The following is a 16,719-nucleotide window of genomic DNA, read 5'->3' on the forward strand; positions in this document are numbered from 1 at the left end:
AGTAGCCGAAAAGCTGCCGCTGCAGCACTATCACATGAACTTAACCATGGCAAAAGGAACTTGTTATGGATTGAAAAGGAAAAAGGGCAGCAGTAAAAAAATAAATGTTTGATAAGGCAACTTGCAGATGACTTGAGCTGTCTGAGATTCTTAAAGTGAAATCAGGTGCATTAGCGTACTTATTTCACATGCTCTGCTATGCTGGACAAGGACATTCATTCTCTTTCTTCTTCTTTGGATTATCATTTATGGCGTTATCTTGGGTAGAAATATCTTTAGGAGAATGCTTTTCCCATGATGAAGCCTTCCTTTCACAAGATTTTAAAGATTTATCCTGGGCTTCTTTGCCTTTATTATAAAGATAAGACAGTAGATGGAGTTGGGAACAGGGATGAGAGTCAGGAATGACATGCATTGAAAGAGCCACCGACCAGATTTGAACCTTACACGGGGCGTGACCTAACAGCTAGGCCTTCAACACCCAAATCTGTCAAGATTTAAAGAAAAGCAACCAAAATCTACATAATCACAACAAAATAGGGTAAAATGTGTTTGCATGCATGTCCTCACAAAATTTTGTCCAGTCTCTTTGTTCAGTCGTGTTTTTTTTCCATCTAGGGTCCAGACTGCAGCATATCAACCACTTAAGCATCATTGAAAACTTTTAAACTTGGGTTGCAGTTTCTTGTTGAGGAGATATTGGTGGGTCCTTTTGACCAGTTGAGAACCAAAGCTGTGAGGGATGACTAAGCACACAGTTACAGCGATTAAGAAGAAAAGAAATTATGTACTTATTAAGGGACTTAATTGCATCGCGATAAATGGATTAACGCTGACAGTCATAATTGAAATCTTAACAAAAATGTCTATCTTATGATCATTTTAGGCCATTTTTCAGTCACATTAACACCAAAATGGGCACTGACAGTTCAGTTTGATAATCATGTGTTGATCACTAGTTTTGCAAGGTGTGGCCAGCTGTACAGGTGTAAACACTTTACCTTTACCAAATCCTGATTTAAGACTTTGCACTTAATTTTCCTGCAAACAATTAAGGGTATGAGCAAAATGTTAGCTTCTTTTATTCACACAGGTGAACACTTACACAGCCAAATCACACTTCTGCCATGTTAATGAGCTCATCGTCTTCAAAAAAGTTTAAAGAATAAACAAGACGGGCTTACGAGTGTCTGTCACACTGAACAGAAATAATGTGTTGTGGCGTAAAATAAATGAAGGTGCAGACTTCACATTCACTAGTAATTAAAAGATGAATCATTCACATGCCCGGTACATCTGACATCATTTAGATGATATCACTCACTGAACAAAGTAGCACTGTAACATGTTTTTAAGCAGCATCCTCTCCTGACGACTTGATCGATATATCACTAACACCTCATAAATCTCACTTCACTTCCCTTTTTTAAAAGAACTATGGCTATTCTCCTTTATTAAAAAAAGATAGACCCATATTCAATAGTGAAGGATTATAGAGAATACAGCCATGTGTGCTCATGGGATTGTCTTCTCAAAAGCTGTCCAAGTTCTGTCAGATTCAGCACCCCCAGACACAGAGCTCGTGAACCTAATTTCACCTAATCAGCTTAGTCAATAGCAACCGTTTGCTGTGACTTTGGTAGACATGCAAATAGGGCTTAACTATGTCTATCCTTAATTCCTGAATGTTCAAGTCAAGCGGAAGTCCTCCTTTATCTCTTCAAAAACAACAGTTCCAATTTGAGCAAGAGGAAGAGAGGCAGAGAGAGAGAGATAGCATGAAACTCCAGCCGAGAGTTGATTTCTTTTTTCTTGGCCTGGCAAGGAGAGACATCTCTGATTTGAGTGTGCTTGAGGTAGCACAGTGTGCTTTCATTTCAAAGCAACATGGCAAACAAACTCTGACAGATTTGTTCCCCTTTTTTCCACTTTTGCTCTTGCTCACTCTCTCCCAAATTACAGGAAAACACACTGCACAAATATATTAGTACTTCTTGTTGGTTTGTATGCTCAGCTGCAGCGAGCGCACACATGAACACGCACATATTCAAGCAAATCTGAACAAAATGACGCTGAGAATAGACAGTTGTAATAGCGGTGGAAAACTGAGAGACACTGTTCCGTTTCAATTCACTGATACCACTAATGGCTTCTTAGCAGCTCCATGAAATCAAGCAGCTGTCATGTCGATGCATCAGCAGTGAGAGGAGGGGAGAGCCATCCCCATAAGGACAGAGGCACCGCGCCTTCATGTTTGGCTAAACATCTGCTCCTCTGCACTCCAGCTTTGCAGCAATAAACGGGCAAACAAAAGAGGTGGGAGGTGAAATGATCAGATTTTCCATTTCAAAGCATTTGTTCGGTTTGTTTTCTTTTTCCCCCCCTTCCTCTTTTTCTGAAACTGCTCACAGGACATAGAGGGGGGGAGACAGTGAGATCAAGTTTTAGCTCTGATGCACAGAACAGCCTCAATAACACCTTTTTTCTAAGATGGGTGACATCCTCTAGTCACAGGATGATTCTGCAAAAAGTGTGGCGTCTAAACTGTTGAAAACCGCTATTATAGTTCAGTAAGGGTGATTAAAACTCTAGACATGCATGTGAGCATGCACGTTTGAATCCAAGTTTGTGTTACTGAACACCTTATTTACCAGTAACACTAATTTACCAATTAAGGCTTATTTAAAGGCCAATGAATGCAATTAATTAACTCAAACTGCTTTATAATTCAAATAATGTCTAAACACTCTTATTTAGCATTCACATCCAATTAAAGGCCATTTGTGCAGTTTCTCCCTTCATAGGGTCCTTGGTAATTAATATCCCTATTTCCTTTCTTCCTTCCCTCCATCCTTCCTTCCTTCATTCATTCATGCATGCTCAAGCAAGCATAAAAACAAAGCAGTCCTGGCTTCAATCACATGTATAGACTTATTAGTGGCAATAATACATGAGTTTTACTGTGGCTATAAATTTAAACAAGCATGCTCCTCTATCTCTTCAAGTATGACAGTCCTGACTTATAACAGCAGCACTACGTCACTTTATATCTGCTTTTCAAGCAAACGCCACAAACACAAAATGACTCTTCTTTCCGATAAAACTGCTCTCAAATCATCGCTGACAATCTCCAAACCACCTGCCTTTCATTTTAAAACCGCACACAAGACGCTTTCCTCGTTGTCTGCTTTCTCTAAGAAGTCTAAAACTTTGGTGAAACTTGCGAAAAAAACGTGGATCCATTTCCTTTTAAAGTAGCCAATGTGTTCGTGTGTATGAGAGAGAAGGGGGAAAAGGTAGGGGTGCTTGGTGTGGTGAGGGGGGCGAATTTAAGATAACCAAGATGGCGAGAGCCTTGTTGTTTTGGAAGGGGCAGAAAAAATGGAGGATATTGTAATATACACAAAGGGATAAATTTCAACAACTCGGCCAAGCGGCTGCTAGCTTGCCTGCGTGCCTCTCTGGTTTGAGGAAGCGACCGCGATAGCAGCAGCAGCAGCTCCCCGGCAGGCTGGCCAGCGAAGTAACTAGCAACACGAAAAAAGCTCAAACTCTAACCCGCTGCCGAGAAAGAAAAGAATATTATACGTCAAAGTTAATCCGAACCGAAGGGGATATTTATGTATTTGTCGCTAATTGTTTTATTTTCGCGTCGAGGGACTATTAAAACTGGATGGATTTTAACGGACGGGGAACGAGGACCAACGGCTGCCCAGTGCCTCCTAGTTACCCTCTTTACGTTGACGGTATCAACAACAACGTCCAAATACGCACTCAAAAACAACAACTACATATTAACAAGGTTATTAAAAGCAACACAGACAACTACATAAACCCCTAAAAAGTTTAATTTCTCAACGACAAACAACTTATCAAATACAACAGCCTGAGTGAACGGTGCGAGAGAAAACGAGAGAGGGACACAAAGACGATTCCCACTATCAGGTCACTACTAAGAAGAGGAAAAAACACTTCGTTTTTAAATCAAACAGACAAAACTTTATGGATTTAAACACATGTACCGCAACGGAATACACAGACTGAATGAATTACAGCGTAACAGAAACCAAGAAACTATCTATAAAGCAAACATGCTTGGGGAAAAAAGCGAAGAAACTAGAAGCGAAGCCAGCTCTACGCAGCTCATCGCTCGCTCTGTGATGTGGGGAAAACAGCGTCAGTGAAATAAAAACACTTACCTTTTTTTAGTTTCGACACTTTACTTATTTCCAACGTGGGTTTTTAGTTCAACTAACACTTCGGCTTGGTCTTCTTCTCGCCTCTTTTTTTCCTTGGTCGCTTTTGGTTATGAAAGAGGTCGGGGACGAATGATAAAGAAGGGAATTGGGCAGTAATTGAGTCTCGGTGTGTGAGTGTGTGTGTTAGTTACTAACAGCAGATTGAAGGAGACTCTTCTCAAGGTTTATTCAGCTCCACTTCAAGGAACCGACCTGACGTCAGCTCACTACTGCCACACAAAGAAAACTTATTATTTGTGCAGCGGCTGTAGTAAAGGAAGGATACTGTTATTGACCGATGTTAGTCGAAATGCGACATTTGTCAGTAGCTTCACAGCTCTGGCAAGGATGTAGCGGTAACTTTATTTATGATGTTAGGAAACCGCACGGACCTGTGTGGCCATTATCGGCTACTAGTGTAAACAAATAACGACGCTCAGAACGAAAGATGATGCAGAAAATCATTTTTTCAAAGTACAGTGAAAAAAAATCAACTTAGCTTAAACTTTTATCAGTTTAATTAAATATTAACATTTTTTGTCATAGTTTTAATTGCTGTCTTTAAAAGACAGATTTACTTAAAAAAACATCCAATTACAACTGCATGCAAAAATTCTGCAGCAGTAGAGACAGAAAAGATGAAATTTACTTTTGTTGTTGTTTTTTTGATTTAACTTTAAAGAGTCAAAAATGCTCTAGTTCACAGCATTAACTGTTAACTGGGAATGTTTAGCCCTTTTTACTCATTACATCATCATCTTATGAAGTTGTATTTGATTTTTTTTTATCCCACCTGTAATTAGGTGAGGAAAACTGCAGGCTCAGGTGACAATGAGTGTCATCCTTGAACTTAAGTTAGAAAATATATCTATCTATGGTAGGAGTCACTAAGATTGCTTGTGTATCTCACTATTTACCTACCAAATGACAATCCATCTGAAGATGATGATGATCTGAGATGATTTTGTTGTTATCAACTTAAAAGAGTCAATGTGCACTTTTATGCATGGCATTATCTGTTAACTGAGAATTTTTAGCCTTTTTTACTCATTAAATCATCAAAAAAATCCTGAAATAGTCACTGATAAGATTTCCTGACAATCATTTATTTGTTTTTTAATCTCACCTCTCACTGTGTAAGAGAAATTGCAGGATCAGACGACAATGAATGTCATCCTTAAGCTAAATCTATCTATCTATCTATCTATCTATCTATCTATCTATCTATCTATCTATCTATCTATCTATCTATCTATCTGTCTGTCTGTCTATCTATCTATCTATCTATCTATCTATCTATCTATCTATCTATCTATCTATCTATCTATCAGTGGTAAGAGCCACTAAATTTCTTGTGCATCTGTCATTAACATAATCAAACAAACACAAATGTGTTTGTATTATTTTCTATTTAGTTTTTATCAACTTAAAAGAGTCCACAATATGCAAATTTGTACATGGCATTACCTGGTAACTGGGAATTTTTAGCCCTTTTTACCCATTTTTATCATCAAATTATCCTCAAAATAACCACTGATAAGAATCCTGTCAATTATTTATTTGATTTTTTTTTTTATCTCACCTGTAACTATGAGAGAAACTGCAGGCTTGGGTGCTAATTAATGCCATCCTTCAATAAGTAAGACAAAAATATCTATCTACCTATCCATCTATAGAGGGAATCTTTAAAATTCCTCATGCATCTTGCCATTAAGTGACCAAAGGACAGTCCCTCTGAAGATGATACATGATCAAACAAATACAAATGCATTTCACACGGGCCCTAAATTAGAGGCCATTTGCACTAACAAAAACAGAAATGGGACAGATCTTCCTCAGGATAGGATCAATACATTGCCTGGCAAAGACAGCCATCTGTGCCTAATTGTATGCTTTACCTCCTCTTCTGAACACACAATAAGCAACAGGCTGAACGCAGGCCCTCTGACCCAGACTGGGTTTCCAGACGGGGGAAGATTATTTCATTCAACTGGAAAACAACAAGGGGGTGGGGTGGAGAGGGGGTGGTGGGGAGTTTTTTTTTTTTTTTTTTTTTTTGCAGATGGAGTGGGCAACTGTTCTTAAACGCCCCACCCTGATGAGGATGGGTCACAGAGCCAGAGCCAACTGGTGTGTCTCCTCTCTCTCTGCGTGTCACATCACCACTTTAACAGGTATTATACTGGATTAACAAACTGTTCACTGTTTGGTTTATGGACACCTCATAAATCACACACAAACAATGAACTCATTGTTAGCAGCTTGATGGAGTGTTGGTTTACAGGGACATTCATATTAATGCTTCATAAACATTATAAATGATCATAAATGTTTCTCTCTTTCTCTCTCTTTCCTCTGTGTTATGTCAAAAAGTGTCACCCTGATGTTGTAGATGTGATTGCAAGAATTGCAAAGATGTTGCTCAGAAATCACTCCTTTTCATGTGTGAGAAAAAAGAAAAAGAAGAGAAAAGGTGGTGGAGATGGGGTGGGGGTCTGATAAAACATTCATGATCACCCGAGTTTGGAGGGTGGACACAGAACCCCTTATTCAGCTCGTGGCGTGCAGTTAAAGCCATTTTATACGCTTGCTCTCCATGTTCTTTGGTCATTGATTTTCTTCTCTGCCCCTTTCCATTACCTGTTGAGATGGGGGGTTTTGCTCTTCTTTAAACACACACACATGCGCATACACAATCCTCTCTATCTGTCTCTCTAGCCACTGGCACCCTGGTGTATTTCTCCATCTCCTCCGCCTCCTGTAGCAGGAATGACAGGCCGTGAGGAATGACGGTGGCTGTGTTTGTCATACAGTAGCAGCGAGAAGCAAGGGTTTTTAATTGCATTGGAGAATCTTCATTAAAGAGAGCACATGGGGGCGGGAATGGAGGGAGAGGGCTGCATGGGGGCGGCGTCGGGGGGCACTCGGAGCATCGTCATTAGGAGAAGGCACTAGCAGCATAGAAGGGTGGGCCTTCTTTGCATGCACACTGAGAATGCCTGCCGTACCTCGGTCATTTGTAACATAATAAGTGCCAGTACAATGACTGCAATGCGAGAAAGCACACCACAGGGAAGAGAAGGGGGAAGGGAGACAGCATGTCTGTCTAAAAGAGGGACTTTTTTTGTCTTGATTAGAAAGTATAATGAGCCACTAAAGAAACAGGAAAAAAAGAGGATCTCTCCTGAGACTGATGGAAAACAAATTAATCTGCTGATTTGGATTTAATTATTATTTTTCTATTAGTCCAGCATGCAAAGACAGGGACAGCCGTCAGAAGCGAGGAGCTGTGCTTGCATTTATTGATTTTTTTACCGAGACACATTCAGGGAATACAGATTCATCTGCTCTCCTCCCTACACAATCCGCCGTGTGGTTTTCCATTAACACAAGAAGCTTCCAGCAACTCTGAGATGTTTAATTTGAACACCATAAATAGAGCTTAAAACAGTGTTCACACACAAGAAAAGTGGCCTAAGGATGTCTCTTTATGCAATTGAATTAGGCCCTCACTTATTGTTGTGTCCTACATAACAACTATTAAATAAACACCCAATAAATTAAATTACGACTATGTTCTCCTATAAAGAAAAAGGAGTCGAGCGCTATTGTTCCCCTCTGCTTCCAACATCTTACACAGCTCTAACAGTTGAGTTTAATTTAATCTTTTGTTTTGGATTAATGTAAGAACCCTGCAACCGGACTGTAATTATTCTTCCCCATCCATGTCGTAACTTGTCTTTGTAGCATCCTTTCAATACATCAGTAGTCTTGAACACAATGCTTTGCAAGATGTAATGATTTGCAAAGTCAATGATTTGAACTGCCTGTGTGATTAAAGCACAAGGGACCAATTTGCAGCTGCTATATGTAGAATATTGGTGCGCCTCAAGTAGTACTCATATTCTCCCCCGCTGACGTGAAATTCTGCAATTATGCCAGATGAACGCTGGTATTGATTGGTATCCTGCTATCCCTTACAGAGAAAAAGGTTTGCAGTAAATGTAATGTCTGGAAATGTAGAGGCAGTCGCATATATTCTGAAAGCTGTGCCTAATGGTACATGGGAATCAATTAGACAGGAATATGCATTTATCCTTCACCTTTGATCCTGGAGATGAGTGCAGGAAGCAGGCCCAAGCAAGGCTCCCCATAACGGGGACAAAGGGAGAGCTTTCTGGGGCTCTCATTGGAGACCCATGGTGGTTAAGATAAATGATCTATCTAAATTCAAGCAATGATAAACAAATATTACTTCTGACCTAAATACTGACTGTTAACCATTAAAGCAACAAAAATACACATAAGATTGCTTCAGTAGAATGTAGCCTGTTTCAAATGTAGACTATTGTCTTAAATTAGTCTAAAGTGGTATTTTTTGGGACATCATCAACATTTTGCAGAGACCAGTTGAACTTAAGTGTTGGACTGTGACAACTTCTCTTCGGCACATTTTTGGGTATCCTTGGCCAAACGGTGTGTCTAAAGCTGACATGCTCAAGAGAGTCAGCTGCCTGATATGGGCACCTTGCATGCTTTCCCGGGCCTGACCCAGCTCACAACATACTGGTGACCCAGCACCCAGTGGGCTGGAGGGGGCACCTGGGAGGATACCTGGAGAGATGGGGCATGTGCATGGCGCAGGCCTGTAGGATCGCCATCAGGAGGCCAGAGCAGCACAGGACCAAGGTTGAGGGGGCTGAGTGCCGAACCAGCTGTTGCTCTCATACCTGACTGCGCCTAACTTGTAAAAACACTGTACTTTTTCAACAAACTCTTGCAAATTAACAAGATAAGATGTGATTTGGAAGATCAACAATGTAATTTTTTCCATGAGAGTTAGTCGAATAAACCCCTGCGCAGTCTAAATGAGCGCACTCCCACAGTGTTTATTGTGGTGAATGTATCCGAGCAGAACCCTCTGTTGCATGATGTAATACACAGAAGGGAAAAATCATCATAATAGCAGAGTAGTGGAGTGACTCATTCGTTGATGAGGTACATTCACACTGTCATTCAACGAGGAGATGCAGTCAGTGTGCACATGTTGTCAGTGTGTGACCGATAGAGACACAGAGAGAGAGAGGAGAGGAAAGGAGAGAGAGCATTAGTATGTTCCTTTTCTGGGAACGAGGAGTCATTTGTGCCAGGAAAGTGGAGAAACGAGTCCCAGCCCCACTCTGATGCATCTCTCCATGAAGAATTAGATCACAAGCAAATGTCACTCCAACCTGAGCAAAGCCAAATGACCTTGAATCAAATAAAAACACATCTTTTACCCGCGTCAGTGTGTACACACGCCGCACAAAATGTCAGCAGATTTTCCATTTGCTAAATCTGCAGCTAAGTGCAGGGGTTTAGCTCAGGTAATCAACCTAGTATTTTCCTCCTAGTCCCTGTGAATATCACCCTGGAGGAACCCTGCTGTTAAGCACAGTTTACTACACTTACTTACTTATAATTTAATCAATTTAAAATAAAGTGGCATGAAATTTCCCATACTCATAGGCAGGCCCGCCCACAGAAATTGCTGGGCCCTTGACAGGCCCTGAAAATGGGCCCTCCTAAGAAGTCATTTTAATAACAATGACGTGCACATTGGATCAGTAGCATTAGTGCTAGCATGTGTCTAACCCAGCAACAAGCTGTCTCACCTGGGCTGCCACAGCTTGTTGCTGCTCTGCCCACCCTCCACTAGGCTGTTCTGTTGTGATACTGGAGGTTTTGCATGAAATACAGGTGGAATGAATGCAGAGTAAACCTCGTCCTTATGGCTGTCATGATGGAGCCCCCCTGACTGACAAGTTCTGTAAATCATTGCTGTGGAAACACCAGATGTTTTCTGAAAGACTGCTACATAAAAAGTTGCCACAGGAAGCTGCCCCTCTGTTAAAGTTCCATTGTGGCATTTTCAGGTCAAATATCAGCATCTGTAATTCTGCTGATATCATTTATGCTGCGACCCCTCAGAAATTAGATGGTTCATCTGAAAGAGTTAATCCAAATAAGCAAATTGTAAATTACAGAGTAGAGACAAGGTGCTCAGAGTGTCCACCTAAGATGTCTACTTCTTGTTTTGAATTGATGACTTTGTTCATTAACAACTGCATGGTGTACTTATTATGCAGTAAACAAACTTTTTGGTGTCATGTTTAAATTTCACATAATGAGGAAGAAAATATGTTAAAAATGCCCTTTCTGCCTTTCACTAGGAGTAATTCCAGAAAGCTTTGTGGATACAATACTAAACATTACAATACTATACCACACCATACAATATAACATGATACAATATGATGCCATACAGTAAAATACAATACAACAAAAATATGATATGCTACAATACGATACAATACAGCATGGTACAATACAGCATGGTACAATACAATACTATATGATGAGAAAAAATGTGATAAGGTACAATATGGTAACATATGATAGGATACAATACAATACAGTAAAATACAATAAAAAAGGTTATGATGCAATACAATATGACATAGTATGATATGGTACAATACTGTAAATATGAAATGATATGATACACAACAATAGGTACAGTAAAATATGATACAATACAATACAAAATTTGACAAATTACAGAGTAATATGATTTGATTAGGTAAGGTAAAATGCAATACAGTAAGGTATGGTAAAATACGATACGTTACGATATGACACAATACGATACAATACGATATGATACGATACGATGTGATACTATACAAAACAATAAGATAAAATATGAAAAAATATGACTAATTGCCGTATCATACCATACAATACAACATAATATGATTAAATGGTATAATAACATACCACAGCATTCCAGACCATACCAGACCAGACCATAAAATAACATACCATACCACACCATACCATGCCATACCATACTATACCATAAAATATCATACCATACCATACCATGCCAGGCCATAACACACCATACCATACCATAAAATATCATACCATACCATACCATGCCAGGCCATAACACAGCATACCATGCCATAAAATATCATCCCATACCATACCATACCAGACCATACCATACCATACCATGCCATACCACACCATACCATGCCATACCAAACCATACCATAATATTTCATACCAAACCATACCATAAAATACCAAAACATACTATACCATACCATACCATATTATATCATACTATACTATACCATGTCCATGACAAATTTCCCCCCGAGGACAGTAAAGTTTATCTTATCTTATCTTATCTTATGCCGTATCATACTATACCATACGATACTATACCGTATCATATTATTCCATACCATAGTCATTATTTTGCTCATCTTGGACTTCAATGTTAGTCACATGCAAACACAAAATCTACATTGGTTAGCACACACCTCTTAAGAAACCATGTACCTCTGCTGCACAACCAGGAAGGCCACTATTAATAGCTTTTCTCCCTCAATATACTTATGAAACAAAAATGCTGGTAAACTGTTTAGTAAATACACCATATGCAGTGAACAGTGTTCAACGGAGTCTGCAGTGGTTATTTGTCATCAACAAAGTTTCAACAAAAGGACTAACTTTAACAAATGGCCGCGATGCCCCATTCCATTTGGGTTGTACACAGACAGTTAGAATTTCTTTCATAAAGAGCCCCATGGCAGCAAAATGTGCATTCTTTACTTTTAAAACAATAGTTGATTATCATTACTTAAATACTGGATGGACAAGATCTTTGGATTCTGTGCCACCAAATGGCAGCTTGACCCCAGATATCCTTCTCCTTTTTCCCACCTTTATGGGCAGCCATGCTCACAGGGCTAATACTCTCAAAATAGAGAAACACCTGCAAGCACACACAAAAATGAGATTACTTTCATTTTGTGACAATTTCTTCTTTTCTGCAGTTTGAGACAGATGAAACTGAGGGGATTTTTCAAGGGAAATTACTTTCGCAGTTGAATTTCAAGCTTCAGCGCATTACTTTATCATAGTTTACATAGAACAAGCTTTGATTTCTGTCCCCTGTAGCTAGCATATATCTTTGACAGTGGTGTACACTTTGATAAGTTGCACTTTTTCTATTACCATTACTGAGCTTCTGCTGTTTCCCTCTCCTCTTTGACCCACATAAAAAGCATGATATTAGTTATTAACACTGTGCTGGTACAACACAGGTCAGCTTGTTTTATTTTTCATGTTGTTTTTTGAAAAGTTGTCATGCTCTGTTATACATAAATGCACTCACATAACTTGACGAATGCATGGTCATTACCTGGAAAATCAAAAACATTATTGTAATTCCATGGAGACTGGACCCACTTCTATTAAGTCTCCCACTGGTGATTTGTAATGCAAAGGTAAGCTACCTTTTATGGGATTCCACTCAAATGCTAATCCGCAGGAGGCTCTCGGCTCATATTGACAGACATCATTGTTGGTAAAATCCGTCATCAGTGATGTCGAGTTTCTGCAGGCGGAGAGCTTTGTTGGTCTTCTGAAGAAGTGACTTTGACAAGTTTGATTTGGCAGAGAGTGCCCCGAAAATTTGAATCAAAGCAAAGAAAAGTAATACTTTTATTAACACAGCAGTGCACTGAAAATGAAACTCATAACTAATCTCAAGTTAGCTTTGCATAGTTTTACATGACCAGCATGAACACCAGAACTCAAGACACTTTTGTCAGGAAGCTTTCTTGTACTTTTTCAGAGGAAAATTTCAACCCACATTTCCTAAATGATTTGACCATATACAAGGATGAATAAATCAATCAATCAAAACACTTTATTTGTCCTTGACAGGCAATTAAAAGGCAAAGAGAGTAGCAATAAGGACACAATATCAAAAACACAACATGTGCAAATTGCAAGAAATAAACAGATTTATTAACTCTGTGATTTCACTTAACATATCTGATTAAAAAACCAACACTAAAGTATCTCACGAATGATTTAGCTCTGTATACAAATATCTCCACTTAATTCCTGGATGGTAGCTATGAATGTGGGTGGAACCTCCAGTACAGTAATGATGATAGCAAAAACCTGTTTTAAATGATTTAATAAAGTGACTTTGCACCAACAGAGGTTGTTTTAAAGGAAAAAAATTCTTAAGTTTCTGAAAGTAATTTCAGAAGTAAAAAGTAATTTCTGAAAATCAAACATCCTACTAAATGCTATTATAAACTGAAGGTATATATTCCATAATGGCCATAATGGCTTTTTGATCTTTTATGGTTAAAGTAGCTCGACAGACCAAAACCTTGTACCCCATTTTTTAAGATTTAATTTTTTTCATAAATATGTCTTTTGGTCAACCTTTACCCTTTACATCTGACAGTGGATTTTTACAAACTTTAAAGCAAACGGAGTGTCAAAAAGATACTAACCCCACTGCCAAATAGTGCTCTTTTTGACAGATGAGGTTTTGACTTGATGACAGCATTATGTGTCTCACAAAATGTCATTTTAAACATGCTGTTCACTGTCTGGATGTATCAGAAAATGCGTTTCCTTCAATATAAATGTATTATTAGCTCTTGAAACAGAATTTTAGATTTACCAAACTGAAGTGTTGACCAAGAATCAGTAATATTAACATAGTTCACATATTTCAAGAGGGACTAGTTGGTGAAATAAGAATTTCAGAAAACCCACAAACTAAAGAGAGAAATTTTAAACCTCTGACTGGGCTCTACATCTTCTTTGAAATGTATGATGTCATGTCCCAACTCTTTTAACAACACACAATCATCCCTGTTACTATGTAATTGATATGATTGATGTGAAGTCAATAAAGTCAGCTAAATATACTAGTGTAACCTCAGATTTTTCAATAGTTAATCACAATGACAACCCTGTGATCCCCCTGATCGCATTTTGAATTTCCACTATTTTGCATTTAAAAGTGTTGTTTCATTTTGGATTTTTGACTTCCTGTTTGGATACAGATTTAAAAGAAATGAGGAATTTTGGGTAGATCAAAGACTATGATATGAGCTTAACCACTGAAAAGGGAACTTGGTATGGATTGGAAAGGATATAAGGGAACAATAAAAAGGTAAATGTTTTGTAAATCAAGGTGCAGATGACTCTTGACGTGTCCCCTGAGCTGTGGATGAGTTCCTTTTTTTGAAGGAAATGAGAAATTAAGACGCAGTACATGCACTTTGGCTTAACCAAATTGTGCTGAAGATGACAATAAAGTAATGCAATTAAACAAAAAATGCAGACCTTGATTTATTGCAATTAATTAATGCCCCCATTGATAACTAAATGCTTAAAGCATTAATCAATAGGGATGTATTATATTACAGGCATGATAACGGTATCTACAAATATTAGCGGAAAAGTAAATTATTAGGAAATATCAAAGGACAAGGAAATTTTTATTAAGCTAGTTTCTAATGTTTTGCATTCAAAAAATAATTTTGATAATGTCTATTCAGTTTTCCTGCATCATTTGCACATCCTGTAACTGTACTATTAATGCAGACAGTAAGTATATACTAGATGATACCTAACAAGAGCTTGCATATTTAAATCTTGATTTTCTGTTTTTTTCAGTTTTACTTTTACATTTCAGTTATACTTTTATATATTTGATGTTAGATTCTGGTGTACTGAAAGCAAAACTGACCAGAGTCAATTTCCTTGTTGCAGAAGCAAACTCTGCCTATAAGCTGATTCTGATTCTGGAAAATTGGAATTATTGAATAAAGGAACAGACAGCAGTCAGTGTTTATGTAACAAGAGCTTTGGCAAAAATGAAACGGATAATAAAATTGAATTGTGAATGTTAAAAGGTTTTTTTTTTGGTACAAGAAGAGAAGAAGTCCAACTTGATGTTGTTTTATTTTTGTGTTCCCGATGCATTTCTACATTATATCGCTGTGCTCTTATTTCAAAATGTATGTTGTCACATGATGTACATCGCTACATGCCAACTGCAAAGCAGAAATCATTACTAGTCTGCTTGACATATGTTCCATGCTTTAATAACTGTAAGAGCTAAGAGTGTTTTCACCACCTACACATGCACACAGTTTAAGCACGTCTTACTTAACACAAAGTATCTGTGTGTGAAAATGTGAACTCCATAAAAGAAAAAACCTCTGAGAAGGTATATGCGTGCAAAGAGGGTGAGTTATGCCTGGCTTTGTCCTCCGTTGTGTGTCTCAGAGCTACAGTATTTGTTAAAAGTAAAAGCCATGATCACATAAAACAAGTCTGAAGCCAAATCGATGCTAACATGTTGAATCAAAATGCTTCCTATGGTCTAATTATAGACCTTAAAGTCTCATTTAAATGCAGAAAAAAATGTCCTTGCATACCATATGAGCTATTTTAAGCTGGAGTGCGTCAAGGCCATCAAAAATCCATCTATTGAACGAGCTTTCATATTTATTCTAGAGCGTGTTTGAACTGCACACAAACCCTAAGAGCTATTATAAAATGTATGAAAAAAGACCCCCCTGCAGATAGAACGTACACATGCAGAATGCTGGACAGTTTCTGCTCTCTGTTTTAAACAGCAAGGCTGTGCTATAAGGAACAATGTTCAGATTGTTTTTAAGGCTTTGAAGCAGAAATCCTACAAATTAATATATAATTGACTGATCTCTGATACTGACTGATCACTTTATTAGGTACACCAGTCAAACAGCAAATACCTAATCAGCCAATCGCATTGTAGCAACCAATGGATTTAGGCATGAAGAGGTAAGGTGCTTCAAGTGACTTTGAGTGTGCCATGGTTATTGATGGTTTGGCAGGCTTTCACATTGTTTATATCTGACCTTATCATTTAAATTTTGGCAACAACCTGTGTGAATTACAGCCTCAGTTTCCTGTTCTTAGCTAACAGGAGTGGCACTCGCTGTGGCCCTCTGCTGCTGCTTCAAGATTTGACGTGTTGTGAATTCAGAGATGTTGGGCAACATACTTTAATTGTAACAAGTAGTTGTTCCCTTTCTATCAGCTGGAAACGGTCTGGTCTTTCACCTCTGAACTCTGCCATCAACAAAGCAATTTGGCCCAGAGAACTACTGCGTTTCAGACCATTCTCTGAACAGATTTACCACAATGCTGTTTAACCCTTCAAACCCTAAGCTAGTTTTTAACCATTTTGTCTCACCTGGACTTATTGTCTTATAAAGCTTTTCAAACCTCAACCCTGTAGTGCACAGTCAAGCACTAAATATCTTTCTTTATAGGACAACCTGGGCTTTAAAGATTTGTGTGCTGCTGCAATGTCACTTGAATAAAAAAAAAGTAATGGGACTATAAAGACAAAACTAAAGAGAACTTATGACTCTTGTATGTGTGAGACAGAGTAAACAATAATGACTGAGACTTTTTTGCACAGAAATTGGTCTCCTATCTCTTGAGGATCAAAATATGAAAAAGTAATCTTTCTTTGACAAAAAGTCTTAAAAATATTTACAAAAAAGTCCTTGCACTTTTTTTGCATTGGCTGTTTTTGAGCCATTATTTA

General features: G+C 38.3%; 1 protein-coding gene across 16 annotated transcripts in view; it reads right to left on the minus strand.

The window, feature by feature from the left end:
- Nucleotides 1-4,402, minus strand: part of baz2ba (bromodomain adjacent to zinc finger domain, 2Ba) — a 105,350-nt gene extending 100,948 nt beyond the window's left edge. For 12 of the 16 annotated variants that reach the window (XM_041787358.1, XM_041787435.1, XM_041787015.1 and 9 more), the window contains exon 1: nt 4,200-4,401. The gene's annotated coding sequence lies outside the window, so the exon portion shown is untranslated. Of the gene's footprint in view, nt 1-4,199 lie in introns of all 16 variants that reach the window. The other 4 variants (XM_041786608.1, XM_041786524.1, XM_041786777.1 and 1 more) reach the window with 1 other exon arrangement.
- Nucleotides 4,403-16,719: the final 12,317 nt, after the last annotated feature.

Source organism: Cheilinus undulatus, linkage group 1 (assembly GCF_018320785.1).
Source record: "Cheilinus undulatus linkage group 1, ASM1832078v1, whole genome shotgun sequence".
Classification (NCBI taxonomy): domain Eukaryota; kingdom Metazoa; phylum Chordata; class Actinopteri; order Labriformes; family Labridae; genus Cheilinus; species Cheilinus undulatus.